Raw genomic sequence first — 11882 nt, forward strand, 5'->3', positions numbered from 1 at the left:
GGTATGGGTGCTATCCATGGATTGGATCTCCAAGGTCCGGTCATTTACCTCATAAACGGTTAATAAAACACCCCTGAAGTGCCAGTTAAGTGCAAGTTCCCCTTCTTCTTCCCCTTTTCATCTATAAAATGGGTGCCCAGGGAACAGGATGTTCTTTGCCTCCGGGCTACGGAGATGAAGAAAGTAGGAAGAGCTTTCTTTACGTAGGAAGAGCTCAGGCAGAGGATATGTCCAGGGTGAAAAGGAAGGCTTGGTATCTGCATATCAGTTTATTTTTTAAATGTTTAGTTATTTTGAGAGAGGGAGGGAGGGAGAGAGAGAGAGAGCGCGCGGGAGCATAAGCAGGGGAAGGGGGAGAGAAAGAGGATAGACAGAATCCCAAGCAGGCTCCGTGATGTCAGTGCAGAGCCCGGTGTGGGGCCCGAACCCACGAACTGTGAGATCACGACCTGAGCGGAAATCCAGAGTTGGACTCTTAACGACTGGGGCACCCAGGCACCCCACTGCGTATCACTTTAAACCAGGAGTTGGCCAGCTCCAACCCGCGAGCCAAGAAATAAAGTTTTATTGGAACACAGCCACGCCCATTCATTTGTGTATCAATCTGTGGCTGCTTTTGTGCTACAAACAGCCGGCAAAGTATTTATTCCCTTTACCGAGGAATGTTGCTTTCTGCTGCTTTACCCTCTTCCAGGCACTGTCCCAGTCACCCCTGCACATAGTTTTCATGCCAACCCTCTGAGTCTGGCAGGGCACATACTATTCAGCCCCGCTTTCCAGAGGAGGAACTTTACGGCCTGGTCGTAAGAGGCAAGGCCTTGAGCTTGAGATCTTTTCCCTGGACCTCCTTTCCCACCCTGCCTCGGATCTCCCCCCGCCCCCCCCCCCAGGCTGCTGCTTCTGCCCCTGGAATCTGTTGTGTCATTCTGCCCCCAAGATCACTCACTTGAAGGGCTCTAACGGCCTCCAGGATTTGTCCTTCTACATTGCCCTACGGTGTCGGAGAGATTTCTCTTGAACCCCAATCCAGTCAGGCCAGCCAGCCCTTGCTCCTAGCCCTTCCATGGCTCCCTAGTGCCCCAGTTAAAACCTGCACTCCTTAGCGAGGTCTGTTAGGCCCTGATGTACTTGGAGCGTCCCCATTTCTCTCCTTCCCTCCTTTCCTCCTCCTGCCCAGAGCGGGAGCCTCTCTCCACCCCTCTTCCCCTCATCTGTTAAGGCTCAACTCAGCTCACAAACAGCCCCCAGGAAGCCTTCTCTGTTCCCTCCCCATGCGGAACCATGGCTCCCCCACACTCCTTCCTGGGACTGCTTGCTGACCTGCCCGTCTTTTCCTTTAGACTCAGCCCTGAGTGAAGGCAGGGCTCTGTGCTACTCACCACGGGACCCCCAGCATCCTAGCATCCAGCAGGCATACACTAAATGCACTCATAGCCCGACTACCCCCGCAGATTGGAGCGTGCCCTCAGCTCTCGGTCCCTAGCACCCACTGTTGGCGTGATGGAGATGTGTCAGCACCCGAATACCTCTGAGGTTCCGCATCCCCCTTCTCCCCACCCCGAGGCTGTCCCAGGGCCTGAATGTCTGGAAGCTGTGAATTTGCCAGGCAGAGATCATGGCAGCTCTGGGCCTCATTATTTTCAGCATCTGTCTTGTCCCCTGAGTGTCTTCAGTGGGGAAAGAAGAACAGCTTGATGGGAAAATGCTCTGACAGACGTTCCGTCATTAACACATTTTGCTCATGCCCTGAACGGGGCCCCACGATGCACTGTGAAGCATTTGTAATCGGCAGAAAGAGGGATGGCAGTAATTCTACAATGTTTTCAGGGGCATGGGAGTGAAAGGAGAAAGGAACTAACATTGCCAAGCACCTACTGTCTACCAGACTCTATGTTGCTAATAACAGCCACTATTTGTATCATACTTATTATGTGCTAGGCGCCAAAAAGCTCAAGGCCACCTTCAGGCATAGCTGGATCCAGGTGCTCAAATAATGTCATTAGGACTTGGCTTCTCCTGACTCTGCTTTCGTCTTCAAGCAGGCTCTATTTACAGGACTCTGAGCAGTTCCAGAGCTATCTTATTCTCTCAGAACTGTAGCAGAAACTTCCTCACTCCCACCCCCAAACACACAAACACAAACAACCCCATGAACAGACCAAAATAACTCTTTCCCAACAGCTCAAGCACAAGTTCCAGAGCTCATTATCACTGATTGCACTTGGGTTACATGCACGTTCCTGAACCAATCATAAGACCAGGGGGTGGCGTTCTTCGATTGGCCACGCCTGGGTCCTGTGCCCTTGAGACAGCTGGGGGAAGGGTTCTCTCTCAAACTTCACCGACTGCAGGAGGCGGGAGGATGGTCCCCGAGGAAGAATCAGTGTGCAGATCCCGGAAGAGAGGATGGGTGGTGGGCAGGCAGGTGTCCATCCCAGCGGCCCGTGAACCTCGTATTCACGTTACCGATGAGGAAACTGAGTCACAGAGAGGTAAGTGGCCTGCCCCGGCTCACAAGGCTGATAAACGACAGAACCACGGTCCGAGCTCAGCGCTTGAGGACTGACTTAGAAAAGCCTTGCGGAGCAATAAACTTCTCTCTCCCCTCCCCCACAGTTTTAGAGCACCTGCTACGGTGCTAGGCCCTGGGATGACAAAGGTGGATGGTACCCATACGACCTCTGCACTGGTAGAGCTGGGATTCGAGCAGATCAGTTTCTTGGCTCCCAGATCTCGCTCATGCTCCGCCCCTACCTGGAACACGTACCCCTCCGCCCCTCCCCGCTTTTGTCCTGTGTGATAATCCTTTTCCTGTCCTTCCGGGTCTAGTAGAAGGGACACCATCCTGTGCAAGCCTGCCCTGCCGGCTGAGGCCGGACCTCCCCACTCCTTGCCTGGACCCTTCACCCCCTCTCCCCCCGTGAGAGCACATGAGGTCTGTCTCTTCGGGGATGGGGCTGGGGTGCTCCAGCCTTTGGCTCCTGGTGCTCCTGGCCACTTGCAGGAACCTGGGAAAGGCTGGCTAAGTCGAACCCACCCCGGAGAGCGACCTATGTGTCCTGCTCTGCTATGCGAAGCTGCCTCATGACGAGTTCAGGCTGGACACCTGCCCTCACGAGGGAGAATAACACAGATCGTATCTCCGTTCCGTGTTGAATGGAGGGGCTCAGTCGTTGCTAGTCGCCCCCAGAGGCCCGAGAGCCCTGCCTGCCAGAGAAGATGGAGAGGCTGCCCCATTCACTAATTCCTGCACTCACTCACAAACATTTATCAAGTGCCTACCGTGTGCCAGGCAGTGGTGGTGGCAGTGGCCAGGCGGGGCAGGCCCTGGCCCAACCAGGAGCCCACAGACTCCTGGGAGAGACGAAGTTCATGATGTGAGCATACGGTGCTTCAAAAGCGAGACATGTGGAGGGACGAGAGTGTGTATCAGGGAGGGCTTCCCTGAGGAGGCGGTGGCTGAGAGGTGAACTAGGGAAAGAGCATAAGGGACAAGCATTCTGGGAGGAGGGAACAGCATGTGCAAAGGGCCCGAGGGGAGAGGTGGTGTAAGCCTCCTGACAGGTTGAACGGGACATAGGCTGAGGGTGCTAGCCATGGGAAGGAGGGGGTAATGGGGCCACAGGGAACCACTGAAGGCTTTGAAGCAAAGGAGTGACAGGGTCCAATTTGGGTTTGGAAAGATGGCTGCGTGGAGAAAAGCCTGGGTGGGGGGCAGCCAGACAGGAAGGCAGCTGTACCCTCCAGATGGAGACGAGGGTGGCTGCAGGGAGGGACAAGGCAGCAGGACAGGGAGAAGGAGCTGAGAGATTCAAGACAAGTTTCCAAGGTAAAGAGGAAGGAGCGCAGGTGCGGCTAGTCCCCGTGTGGCAGGGTGCCGATCTTGACCCCTGCCTGACCTGGGGCCCCGGGGACAGTGCAGGCACACGCGGTGGGGGGCGGAGGGGGGGGGAGGTGTCCCTCACAGTGGCCTCACTTCCTCCCTCCCAACGTCGCCCTCTCGCGGGCATCCTCACACACACTCTCACGCGCGCCTTAATTCTCCCCCGTCCCTGCAGCCGCGAGGACACTCGGTCCCTGCATCAGCCGGCGTGCGCTGGGTCAGGCGGCTGTAACAAACACTCCCAACACCCCGACCGCCGGGCAACAGACGTTTCACGCACACGCACACTGTCTCGCCTGCTCACCCCTACGTCCCCCCGCGCACATGGACACGGTCATACGGGGCTGGATTATACCGCAGCCCCAGCAGCCCTGCGCCCCAGCACCGCAGCACAACAGCAGCGGCTGGTTCCCGCCCCCTGACCGCGCTCGGGCTCTGGCACGCGTGGGCGTGGCCTCTGCTCCCCTCTCCCTCCCCCCTGGCTGGCAGCGAGGACTGTCTCTTCCCGGGGTGGTGGCGGAGGATAAGGGAGCACCATAGCCTGGCTCTTCGAGCTCCGCCCCAAAGGGAAGACAGTGGCATCTTCACAGTCTCTTGTCCGCAGCAAAGCACGCGGTCACCAGGACTGCGGGGAAGTGTCATCCTTCCGGGGGGAGGGTGGGGGTGGAGGAGGGTGGGGAGGAGAGGTCTACACCTAATAGTGCGGCGGTGCGTGCGCACATGCGCACCGAGAACCCCCTGCGAGCGCGCGTGCTCCCACCGATTCCCGCTCTGAGCACCTGCTCGCCTTCCACCCCGTGCCCATCCCTCACACCTCCTTTTTAAAAAAAATAATAATTTCATTGTTTTAAGTTTATTTATCTTGTGAGAGACAGAGACAGCATGAGTGGGGGAGGGGCAGAGAGAGAGAGAGAGAGAGAGAGAATCCCAAGCAGGCTCCGCACTGTCAGCGCAGAGCCTGACCCGGGGCTCCAACAGGAAACCGTGAGATCCTGAGCTGAGCAGAAACCGAGTCCGAGGCTTAACTGCCTGACCATCTGGGCGCTCTCCGCTCGCACCTTCTCACCCTCTTCCAGCCGTGTGCACCTGCGCTCAGCGCTGTCCCTCCCTCCCGTGAACACGACCCCTCCTGCGGCTGGCATCTGCATGCTCGCTTTCTCACCGCCCCCCATGCTCACACACACACACACACACACACACACACTTCCTTTCACACATATGCTCACACTCAGCCCGGCCCCACCCATCTCTACCACTCACCACATCGTGCTCTCAGACACGAGTGTTCACACCCACAGCTTCTGGAATGCACCCTCTGCTCACGGCACTGCACGCGCTTGCACACGTATACCCACAGCCACGTCTGGACAGGCGCGTGCCTGCACACACACCTCTCACACTCTGCTGTTCGCATACAACAGTACGCACGGAAATCGGGTCGTTTGAGCGGCGCCTGAGCGGCTCAGTCGGGTAAATGTCAGATTCTTGGTGTCAACTCGGGTCATGATCTCGCGGTCATGAGATTGAGCCCCGCATGGGGCCCCACGCTCAGCAGGGAGCCGGCTTGGGATTCTCTCTCTCCCTCTTCCTCTCTGCCCCTCCCCTGCTCGTGCTCTCTCTCTCTCTCTCAACATAAATAAGTAAACTTAAAAAAAAAAAAAAAGAAATCAGGTCACTTTCTTCCTCCCAAGTGAAGCGGCCTCATGGCACCCTGCCCTCTGGGTCTTGGTGTCCCTACTCTGTCCCGCTTGAGCCAGCCAGCCACCCCTCAAAGATGACCAGGTGGGTCTGTGTGAAGCCTCGCTCCGGGACAAGTCCCCAGAGGCTCACCCCCGCCCCCCACCGGCACCCAAGCCTTGTCACCTCCCCGCGCACCCCTCCCCGGGAGCCTGGAGGCTGTGATGCCTCCGTAATTGGCAGCCCGGGGCCGATCGATCGGCCTCTGTGTACACGGGCCACGGGAAACATAATTAACAGTGTTTGGGATCTGTTAATTGCACCGGTTAGGAATTCCAAACAACCTAATTTGGAACTTCACTTCTGAGTGCATTTTTGCCTGGATTGAGCTCCAGGAGACTGAACAGAGCGGCAGAGGGCAACTTATGCAAAGCAGGAGCGCGCAAACCCAGGCCCAGGCTGCAGCCTGGCAGAGAGAAGGCTTGTGTGTCACCACAGGAAGGGTAGAGGGCCCCGAGGCCAGGGGAAGAGAGACTCTTCTCCTCCAGGGAGTCTTCCTGGATTTCGGCAGCCCGCTTCGGCAGCCCGCTCCAGCAGCCTCTGCAATCTTCCCTCGCCCCAGTTCGGCTTGTGTGGCCTCCTGCCTCGGTGGTTGGAGGTTATTCGGCGTGGGTTTGCACGCCTTCTCTTGTGGTCAGAGGCCTTATTATCATTATTGTCATTGCTTTCATTTACCTCTGTCTTCAATCTAGTCAAGGCTCCAGGACAGGGGGGTTTGTGTGTTGACCTCTGCGAAATAGGGTTTCCTTGGTCCTCAACGTTTTAAAAGCTCAGCTCGGAGGAAATAAAAAAAATCGGATTCGTCTGGCTGCCTTAACGGCACTAGGAAACCTTATCACTGAAAGTGGCTGGAGCTTCTTAACCTCTGACACTGGCAGCTCTAATTTAAAAAAAAAAAAAGCGGGGGGAGGGGCGCTCGGTTGAACTTCGGACTTCGGCTCAGGTCAGGATCTGGCAGTTGTGAGCTCCAGCCCCCGTCAGGGTTTGGATTCTGTGTCTCCCTCAGTCTCTGCCCCTCTCCGGCTGGCAGTCTGTCTCTCTCTCAAAAATAAGAAACCATGAAAACAATTAAAAAGATAAAAAAAAAATTGAAAAATTAAAAAGACAAAAAAAAACCCCATTAAAAAACATGCCCCCAATAAAAAAGACATTAAAAATAAAAGGAAGGAAAGTCTTCAAGAGGTTTGGGGCCACCTCACAGGTGCACGGGGCTTGCACGGGCTGTGCTGCGACCGCGCTTTCCGCCAGCGCTTCTCAGACGTGACTGTGCTCACACATCCCTCGGTGGGGGCGGCTGCTGACATGTGGGTCTGCGTGCAGTGCGGGGCCCCGGGTCCCTGCGCCTGTAACCATTCGGTGGATGTGCCAGTGCTACTGCTCCACGCACGACACGTGCCAGGCTGCTGGCACCCAGAATGGGCACACGACCCGCCACAGTTTAACCAGCCACGGAACCCTTGGGCAGGGACCCGGGCCTCTGTGCCCAGTTCCGGAAGCAGCTGCGGTCCCGGGCCTTCCGCGGGGCTCCCACGGGGGCCCCCGTTCTCTGCCACCCCCTGTTTTACGGGCTCTCCGAGGGCGGCTCCGGCGTGGAGGGGCGTCAGCGGGTGGGTTTAATGTGCCCGGGCGAGTCTCACAGCACGGGTGCCGGCAGCCGTAATTCACCCACTAAATTATGGCCATAAATTTCCTCAAAGAGATGGGTCCCCAGGCAGGTGGGTGGGTTGAGGCTGGTATCATTGAGCAGAGTTCAGTCTTCTGTCCTAATTAAACAGGGGCCTGAAGGTGGTGGGATGGGCAACAGGGGTGGGCTCCTGTGTGTGTGTGTGTGTGTGTGTGTGCGCGCATCTAGAGTAGGGAGATCCAGAACCCTCCGCTCAGAGTATCAATCCTCACCCCGCTTGTAGTGGGTGCAATGGTGTTGCCCCCGAAAGAGGTCCGTAGATCCTGTGAATGTAACTGTTTGGAAAAAGAGTCTTTGCAGATGTAATTAAGTTAAGGATCCTGAGATGAGATCCACTTGGGTTAAGATGGCCCTTAAAACCGATGGCAGGTGTCCTCGGAAACAGAAGGAGAGATGCCACAGAGGAGGAGGTCATGTGAAGGCAGAGGCAGAGGCTGGAGGGACAGAGTCACACACGGAGGAAGGCCTGGGGACCTCCAGAAGCTGGAGGAGGCCAGGAAGGCCCCCACCCCCCTGCAAGCCTTTGGCCCCGCTGACACCTTGATTTTAGACTTCTGGCTTCTAGAACTGTAAAAGAAGACATGTCTGCTGTTTTCAGCTTCCAAGTTGGTGGTCGTTTGTTACAGCAGCCACAGGAAACAAGTCTGCTGCCCTGTGGCTTTGGGAATGTCCCTCAGCCTCTCTGAGCCTCAGTCTCCTTCTCTGGCAGCTTGGGCTCATGTTGTGCCCTCCTCTTAGGCTACGGTCGAGGCGCAGTTTGGCAGAGCCTGTAAAATGCCCGTCCCGGCCTGTGACTGACGTGGCCTGGGCGAGGCCTGCAGAGAGGGGTCACTAGCCGTGGGACGTGTCAGCTGAGACTGAGCTTAGGAAGGGCCCTTGTAAACTGTGGAGTGAGGGGCTGTTGTTCAGGGACGAGCCGACCGTGCAGCTGGCGGCAGCCGCGCGCCCCAAGAGAGCCCCTCGGCCAGGGCCGCCCCCACATCTACCGTTCACCTTGCAACTCACGACTTTCCTCGGCTTCACGGCCACCCGTGCTCACATGTATTTGGCGCTTTTCTTTATATCGACCCGTCCTTTTAACTTAAAGGTGCGCATTTTAAAAGGACACGTTATATTGCTATCGTAAACGAGAAGTGCGTTTCACTTGCCCTAAATAGTCGGTGCCCTTAAACCAAAATGCAGGGAAAACAGAACGGAGCAGTTTTGTGAGAACCCAGCCAGGTGCTGTAGTCCTGGAGGGCTCCGGGCCCGGGGTCTGCTTGTCGTCTGTCACAAAGCGACAGAGCCAAAGGGGAGGCACCAGACAGAGACTTTTTCGTTTTCTCCTCCTCCTTCTCCTCTTCCCTCTCCTTCTTTATACCCAGAGACTTTCTTCTTGTTAAGTAATCAGAAAGTGATCAGGAAGGAGGTAACGCCTTCATTAAGTATTCCATTTTTCAAAAGTTTATTTATTTTGAGAGAGAGCGAGAGCACATGGGAGGGGCAGAGAGAGAGGGAGAGAGAGAATCCCAAGCAGGTTTGGGACTGTGAGCCCAGAGACCCGGACGCCTGACCGGATCTCGGTGAAGGTCCCCGTGATGTTCTGGTACTCCTCCGGCCCGCTCCCCACAAACCACCCCCGGGGTGCTTGCTCTCGACGGTGTCTCATGTGAAGGTGATGGCAAATACACCTGCTGCTTCCAGATAGCGTCTCTAGCCAGCACCCTCTCCCCGGCCCTCCTGGGTACCAATCTGGCCGCAAAACGGAGCCCTCTGGGGACATGGCATTCAACCACAGAGACTCTTCGAGGGGGAAGAAGGTTCTTGCAATCCCATTCCAGACCGTCCATCTACACCGAGGAGAAAGTCTCAACTCTATGCCGATGCATCTTTTACGACTTTCTAGTCCCGGCTGACCCCCACCCCCCCTTTCCAACAGAGACAAGGCGGGCTGCGGGCTCAGAGCTAGGCAAGCAGTAGTTCTGGTTGTCTGGGATTTGGTGACAAGCTTTGGTTGTGTTGCATCGTGTTTGTTTTTATTTCCTTTTCAGGGCTGGTTCCACTGCTTTTCCAGTTTTCTGTAATGATGATATAAAATATCCTTGCAAAGTGGATTTTTCAAAGCGCGTCAGTTTGAAGACAACATAATGTAGAGACGCTGTTCGTTCCGATGCCACAGGGATAAAGCAGGACTCAGGAAGATGAGCCCTGAGTTTAGGAGCCGCTGTCCCGGGCGGTGGGAGCCAGTGCAGGTCTGTGAGCAGGGGAGGGACAGCCCATGACTGTCTCCTCGGAGGTGCCGGGCACCCGGAGTCAGGCCCAGGCCTCTCCTGAGTCCATGAGGCCCCAGGCCCTGAACTTCCACGGTGATGGAAAAATATAGAGAGACAATAAGGCAGTGAACCATGGCGGAGGGTTTATGAGGCGGCCATGCTCGAATGGTTGAAAGTTAGGGAAAATGTATTTATTACAACACTTTTCATGGGCAAGTTATCATTTTGTCAAACTTTATTAGAGGGACTAATTAATGGGTTGTAAAAAGTACTAGTGCGTGGCCAGAGAAAGAGCTGGTCCCGGGGACATTGGCAGCCCCAGGATTTATGACCCCTTGGTTCCCCATTTATTAATGCAGAGAAGGCACGTGGAGCGGGTTATATATGGGCTGGTGCAGAGCTGTCTCCCCTCTGGGGAGGCTGGTGGGCCTGGGAGGGGATGCAGGCAGGGGTCCCTCAGCCACTGCCGACTGGGGAAAATGGCGAGGCAGGTGGAGAAGGGCAGGGGCCCGGGTGAGGAAGGGGACACCGGCTGTGTGACCTTGGACGCCATTTTCCCCTCCGAGCTTTCGTTTCCTCGTCTGTGCATCTTACGGCAGATGTGAGGAGCCTGGAGGCTCTCGAGGAGGAACCTGTCTTACAAACTGTCAAGTGCTTTGCAATGGGAGACCAGCCGCTGAAGGGTGGTGTGGCCAAATGGTGAAGGTCAGATGGCAGACACGGAGAATGACCTTGACGGAGCCTCACTGCGGGGCAGGGGCCGCGCAATTCCTTCTCACTCCTCTCCCCCAATCCAGGATCCTCCCTCGGCCCTTTGCATGGCGGCGTCTTCTCATCTAAGCTCTCAGCTCAGGGACCTCTTCCTCCAGGCAGTCCCCGCTGACTGTACACTTACCATACTCTCTGCACGGTGCTCAGCTCATTTCCCATCCCCCCCCCCCCCCCCCGCAATCTTGACTTACTTAGTGATTGGCTGTCTCCCCCACATGGTAATAGAGAAGGGACTGGGTACCGCCCTGTCCCTGAGGATCAGTGGGTGTTTGCTGAGAGGATGGGGGGGGATCCGACCAGCGGGCATAAAGCCTGGGAGGTGGGACCATGAGGGCACACGCGAAGAGGTGCCAGAGAGCAACTCTCTGGGCAGCAAACACAGTAGGCACTCAATAATTGCAGGTCACTGGGTGACAGCGTGGATTTGCACCTCGTCCTGACCCACCTCAGGCAGAAGGAGGGGCCAACTAGGGCTCAGCCTCCTGGCACAAGCCTCCTCTGTCCAGGCCGCGAGTTATGGGGGCGGCTCAGCTGGGCTCCCCAGGGGAGGAGCCCTCGGACCCTTGCTGGAGGCACCAAGGGGCCTTGATGAGAACCCACGTCTTTATTTGCTATTTCCCAAAGGCCTCCTCGCTGCATCCAGAGAACAAGCGGTCCCAACGCGGGGGTGTAGAAGGGTGTCCCCGGGCTACCAACGTTGACCGCAAAAACTTTCACTGAGTTTTAGAAGCAAGGAGGATCAGAGTGTCTGACAGAGGTGGGTGGGTTCAAGTCCTGTGAAACCTTGGGCACATCACGCAACACTCAGCCTCAGTTTCCCCATCTGTAGAGTGGGGATGCTAGAGGTGCATACCTCACTGGGCTAGGGTGGGGATTTTTTTTTTTCCAACGTTTATTTATTTTTGGGACAGAGAGAGACAGAGCATGAACGGGGGAGGGGCAGAGAGAGAGGCAGACACAGAATCGGAAACAGGCTCCAGGCTCCGAGCCATCAGCCCAGAGCCTGACGCGGGGCTCGAACTCACGGACCGCGAGATCGTGACCTGGCTGGCTGAAGTCGGACGCTTAACCGACTGCGCCACCCAGGCACCCCTAGGGTGGGGATTTAAGGTGATGTGTGGGAGGCTCCTGGTACCAGGAGACCCCTTTCCCCAGGACCTGGGGGTGCCCTGCCTTGTTCTGTGTCAGCCTTGCCGAGGACAGGAGGCGAGAGCCTCGGCTACCCTTGGGTTCAGCTTTCTGTGCCGAGCCTCGTGACTCCTGTGAGGACAGCTGGCCCTTGGCTCGGCACAAAGTTCTCCTTTTGGTCTCTTGACCGGTGTGGTATGAGGTCAGGGAGTGTTAGCCTGGCAGGGACTGCTCCGTAGGGTCGGGGGAGGACAAGGGAGGAAGGTGGCTCTGAGCAGACCATGACCCATGGTCTGTGCTTCTAATTGTTGCTTTCTCCCCCCACCCTAGGCCGAGGTCCGCATTGCTCTGGCCTCCCAGGCTGCTGTGAGGGGCAGCCACTTGCTTCTCCTGACCTGTGCACCTTCTGTGTGGAGCTCCACACGCC

General features: G+C 56.5%; 1 long non-coding RNA gene across 1 annotated transcript; it reads right to left on the bottom strand.

The window, feature by feature from the left end:
- Positions 1 to 2152: 2152 nt before the first annotated feature.
- On the bottom strand, positions 2153 to 4184 carry LOC113596661 (uncharacterized). The gene is made up of 2 exons (XR_003417479.2): positions 3283 to 4184; positions 2153 to 2519 (listed from the first exon to the last, which is right to left on the bottom strand). It is a non-coding gene; the product is annotated as an uncharacterized LOC113596661 (long non-coding RNA).
- Positions 4185 to 11882: the final 7698 nt, after the last annotated feature.

This window comes from Acinonyx jubatus, chromosome D3 (genome assembly GCF_027475565.1).
Source record: "Acinonyx jubatus isolate Ajub_Pintada_27869175 chromosome D3, VMU_Ajub_asm_v1.0, whole genome shotgun sequence".
NCBI classification, from domain to species: domain Eukaryota; kingdom Metazoa; phylum Chordata; class Mammalia; order Carnivora; family Felidae; genus Acinonyx; species Acinonyx jubatus.